Below are 5,712 nucleotides of genomic sequence, written 5' to 3' on the forward strand. Positions count from 1 at the left end.
GGCAGGCCGTGGGCTGCAAGGGGTTGTAGGTAGGGGGCTCACCGTGGAGAGGGGCTGGGGTGGTTCTCGGGTGTGGGGCAGGGGGCTGGGGACTGAAAGCAGGGGCCCGCCCGGGACGACTCGGTTCTCTGCGAGATGGGGGCAAGGAGAGCAGGGTGCAGCCTGGGTCTCCGGTATTGGGGGCTGTCCAGTGCGTGGTTTCCAAGTGACACCCGTGTCCCTGGGACAGAGCTGGGCCCCGGGGTGCTGCTGGCCGTGGCCCCAGTTTTCTCCCAACACCCCCCATCTCCCCAGTGGTGTGGGCCGGCCGCAGCGGGCTGTGCTGGGACTCCCCGAGGCGGCGGGGCAGGAGACACAGGTCAGCTCGTGCCGGGAAATTGTGTAGAAACATGGAAAATGCGGGGAAAGGCGGCGGTGGCTCGGAGAGAGTGCGTGGCCCAGGCCCTCACCAGCGTCGTCTCCACCCGGGTTTCTGATGCAACTTCGCTTCGCAGCCACCATGCCCTGCGCCCCCTGGGAGTGCGTGTGGGGCCACGCCAGCAGCGCCTGGGACAGCGGCATCCTGGGGGAGAAGGGAGGGAGCAGGGCACTGGGGCACCCTCAATTCCCAGACCCCCGCCCCATGCCCTACAGTGTCCGGGCCTACAGCCCCACTCTCGCCCCAGCAGCAGAGGGGCACACCACGGGGTTTCAACCTTATTCATTCAAGTGCCCCGGTGGCCAGTGCCCTGCCGCAGCACCCGCACGGTGCCCGGGTCTACAGGTGGGCAGGGCCAGCAGGTGCAGTGGTTCTGGGGGGAATCTGGGCTGAGTGCAGTGGGGCTGCATGGAGCAGTGTTTCCCAGTATCCCCCACTGCCTCCCAGTACCCTCTCAGGATCTCCTATTACCCCCAGTGCCCCACACAGTGCCCCCAGTATCCTCCAGGGCTTTCCAGTATTCCCAGTATCTCCCATAACCCTCAGTACCTCACTCAGTGCCTGCCAGTGTCCCCCAGTGCCTTCCAGTACCCTTCCAGAATCCCCAATTATCCCAGGGCTCACCCCAGTGCCTTCCAGTGTCCCCCAATATCACCCAGAATTCCCCAGGATCTCTTAGTACTCTCCCAGGATTCCCCAGTGCACCCCCAGTGCCTCCCAATACACCCCAGTACCCTCACAGGATCCCCTATTACCTCCAGTGCTGCCCACAGTGCCTCCCACTACCCTCCCAGGATCCCCACAAACCCTCAGAATTCCCCTCAGTACTTCCCAACATTCCCCAGGATCTCCCTGTACACGTCTAGGATTTCCCATTACCCCCACTGCCTCCCAGTCTGCCTCCCACGAACGTCTCAGGATCCCCTATTACCTCCAGTATGTCCCCAGTGTCTCCCAATGTCCCTCACTGCATTCCAGTATGCTCCCAGGATTCCCCATTGCCACACTGAGCTACCCAGTATCCTCCAGTAACTCCAAGTATTCCCCAGTATCTGCCAGTAGCCTCCCAGGATCTCCTATTACCCACAATGTCATTCCCTGCTCCACCGAGTGCCTCCCAGTATCCTCCCAGGCTACCCCATTACCCCCAGTGACGGGGGCGAGGAGAGCGGGGTGCAGCCTGGGTCTCCGGTATTGGGGGCTGTCCAGTGCGTGGTTTCCGTGTGACGCCCGTGTCCCTGGGATGGAGCTGGGCGCCTGGGCGCTGCTGGCCGTGGCCCCAGTTTTCTCCCGACACCCCCCATATCCCCAGTGGTGTGGGCCGGCCGCAGTGGGCTTTGCGGGGACTCCCAGAGGCGGTGGGGTAGGAGATGAAGGTCAGCTCGTGCCGGGAAATCTTGTAGAAACATGGAAAATGCGAGGAAAGGCGGAGGCGGCTCGGAGAGAGTGTGTGGCCCAGGCCTGCACCAGCGCCGTCTCCACCCGGGTTTCTGATGCAACTTCACTTCGCAGCCACCCTGCCCTGCGCCCCCCCGGGAGTGTACGTGGGGCCGCGCCAGCAGCGCCGGGGACAGCGGCGTCCTGGGGGAGAAGGGAGGAAGAAGGGAACCGGGGCACCCCCATTTCCCAGACCCCTGCCCCATGCCCTACAGCGTCCGGGCCCACAGCCCCGCTCTCGTCCCAGCAGGATAGGGGCACACCGCAGGGTTTCAACCTTTTTCATGCAAGTGCCCCAGCGGCCGGTGCCCCAAGGCCCCAGGGCTGGCACAAGTCCCGGGGCACAGAGTCACCTTGCTGGTGCTGCTGGAAGAAGACGCACCAGCCCCTGCCCGGCCCTGCCGCAGCACCCGCAGGGTGCCCGGGTCTACAGGTGGGCAGGGCCAACAGGTGCAGTGGGTCTGGGGGCATCAGGGCTGAGTGCAGTGGGGCTGCAAGGAGCAGTGTTTCCCAGTATCCCCCACTGCATCCCAGTACCCTCCCAGGGTGTCCCATTACCCCCAGTGTCCCACACACTGCCCCCCAGTATCCTCCAGTGCTTTCCAGTATTCCCAGTATCTCCCATAACCCTCAGTACCTCACTCAGTGCCTGCCAGTGTCCCCCAGTGCCTTCCAGTACCCTTCCAGAATCCCCAGTTATCCCAGTGCTCACCCCAGTGCCTTCCAGTGTCCCCCAGTATCACCCAGAATTCCCCACTATCTCTCAGTACTCTCCCAGGATTCCCCATTGCCACACTGAGCTACCCAGTATCCTCCAGTAACTCCAAGTTTTCCCCAGTATCTGCCAGTAGCCTCCCAGGATCTCCTATTACCCGCAATGTCATCCCCTGCTCCACCAAGTGCCTCTCAGTATCCTCCCAGGCTACCCCATTACCCCAGTGCCCCACCTCCCAGTACATCCAAGTATCTCCCAGTATTCCCCCAAATCTCCCAATACCTTCTCAGGATCTCCCATTACTCACAGTGCTCCACACCCCACAGTGCCTCTCACTAGCCCTCAGTACATCCCAGTACCCTCATAGCATCCTGTATTACCCAAGTGCCTCCCCCAGTACTTCCAGTATCCCCCAGTATATACCAGTACCCCCAGGACCCCCCATTACCCCAATGCCTCCTAGTATCCCCCATTATGGCCCAGTACCCTCCTGGGAGTGGTATGGTGTGGGCTGGGACCCGGACTCCTGGGTTTGCTGGGAGAAGACGGGGCCGAGGGGGGAGAGCGGAGGCCCAGCGCGACCTGCTGGCATGTGCCGCCCGCGGCTCCTGTCCCGCCTGCAGCACGAACTGGGGGCAATGGGTGGGCTCTGCTGGGGCTGCCCGCCTTCCCCTCCCGGGGGGGTTTATCCGTGCCAGACAGGCTCCTTGCTGCCCGCCTGTCCCTGCACAGTGCTGCCCAGGGCTCTCTGCCGTCCAGGAAAGTTGAGGTTGGATATTAGGAAAAACTCTCAGGAGGAGTGTGGTGAGGCACTGGAGCAGGCTTCCCAATGATGTGGTGGAGTCTTCATCCTTGGAGGTGTTTAAGACCCGGGTAGACAAAGCCTTGGCTGGGATGATGTCGTTGGGGCTGGTCCTGCTTGGAGCAGGGGTTGGGCTAGATGTGACCTCCTGAGGTCTCTTCCACCCTCGTTCTCTAGGATTCCTGGAGTCCAGGGCAGTTATAGGGAAGACCTTGGAGGGGAAGAGGGTGTCAGGACCCAGGTGTCTGTGACAGTGGATGATTGTGGGGGATTGTTCAGGAAGGGGCTGAGGAAGACCCCAGGAGTCCAGGGCATGTGGTGTGTGTGGGGAGTGGGGGTGGTGGTACTGGGACAGGCTGGGTGATGAGGGGGTGGTTCTGGGGGCTTGGGACCAAACCCAGGCATTTGAGGCAGGACAGGAGAGGTGGGAGTGGGATCTGGGGGGTTGCAGAGGAGCCTAGGTGTCTGGAGTGGTGCTGGGGGGCTTGGGGGGGAGCAACCTGCTGATTCATAGATTCATAGATGTTAGGGTCAGAAGGGACCTCTATAGATCATTGAGTCCGACCCCCTGCATAAGCAGGAAAGAGTGCTGGGTCTAGATGACCCCAGGTTTTGTGTTTGTTTGTTTGGTTTGGTTTAAGTTGTCGCAGTTTAAATAGATATGATATCATAAAGATATAATAAGGGGAATTGGTAATACCCCCTCTAAAAATTGAATCTGTCTGTGGATAGCAAGTGAAGGACTGTCGGTGCCCCTCACTCCCAACACACAGCCCCCAGGCCTGTTAGTGTAAATCAGGGGTTGGCAATTATTTGGCCAGAGGACCCCCCAGGGAGGGGGATGTTTATTAAGGGTCATGTGTACTTTGTTTTTTGGGTTTGGTTTTGTTTTGTTTTTTCTCTGTACTTCTCTTAAGGATTTAAATGCTATTTAGAATATCAGTATACCAAGATGTGCGTAAAAAACAAAACAAAACAAAACTGCATTCAAAGTCATATTTTAATAAGCAAAGAGACAACTATACCATTGTAACTGTTCAAATCAACCTTGTTATGTTATTTTCTCTCTTCCCCTCCAAGGCTTTTCTCTTTCAATATCTTTTAACTGCCTAAGTTTTGTTTCAACTTCAAACCAGCTGATGACACACCTCCTGTCTACATAGCTGAACAATGGTGTTCAAACAGTATAGTGACATCACCCTTGTGTAAGGCTGATGTCAAGGGGGGAATAATGTAGTAAAAAGCCCTCTCTTCCTGTTATGCCTTTTCTAACAAAGAAAACTACAAGGGCATTAAATATGCAATACTTATGGTGATTGTCTCCTTGTATGGTGCATTACAAATTTCCATAACTGAGCGAGTGAAGGACTGTCGGTGCCCCTCACTCCCAACACACAGCCCCCAGGCCTGTTAGTGTAAATCAGGGGTTGGCAATTATTTGGCCAGAGGACCACTCAGGGAGTGTTAGTGAGCTGTCACGCACCCCCCAAACCAACAGCTCATGCAAACTCTGTACGTGGCTGTCGCAGGGCACCTCAGTGCCTGCTCCTAGGGAGTAGAAACTGCCAGGGAGAGAGAGCCCTGGCAGAACATATTGAGCACAGCTGCGGGTTGCCGGGGCAACTAAGGAGAGCCAGCTGCCTGTAGGAGGCAGGGCCTGGCCCTTATAAAGCCCAGGGCCCATGCCAGCAGCCAGAGGGGCAGGAGCTTCTGGAGCTAGGAGGTGAGTGATGTAGGAACTGCTCTAGCTGAGAGAAGGATGGCAGCTCTGAGAGGTTTGGGCACCATGGTTTAGCCAGGAGGCTTTATGTTTGAGTTATAGCCAGGAGGCTTGAGTTTGTTTGGCTTTGATATTACACTGGAGGCTCGGGTGAGGCTGTAGGGGTTGGAGGAGGCCTCGTAGGGACCCCAGAGGTGTGGGGGCCCTGAGCGCAACCAGTGGGTTGCAGGCGGGGAACAGGGACCCTGGATTGCATGCGGGGTATGTAGACCCCAGCCCCAGAGTGGGGCAGCTTTGAGATGCCCCAGAGGGGGCATGACGAGCCCCAGAAGGGGGCACTGCTAGGAAGCCCTAGCGTAGATGTGTCGAGCCTCAGAAAGGGGGAGCGCACTTTAGAGGAGCCCAGCATGGGCCCAATGAGTCCCTGAGAAGGGGGGGACTATTGAGAAGCCCAAGATGGGCACGGCGAGCCCTGAAGAGGGGGAGTGCCATATTGAGAAGCCCAAGATGGGCACGGTGAGCCCGGCCGTAGGCTAGTGCGGCAGCACCCCTCAGACAGAGGCAAGGTGCTGCAGTTGCCCCCGAGGGGATGGGGAGTAGTGGCATGGTGAGCCTGGATC

Source organism: Alligator sinensis, unplaced genomic scaffold (genome assembly GCF_000455745.1).
Source record: "Alligator sinensis unplaced genomic scaffold, ASM45574v1 scaffold2327_1, whole genome shotgun sequence".
Taxonomy (NCBI): Eukaryota; Metazoa; Chordata; order Crocodylia; family Alligatoridae; genus Alligator; species Alligator sinensis.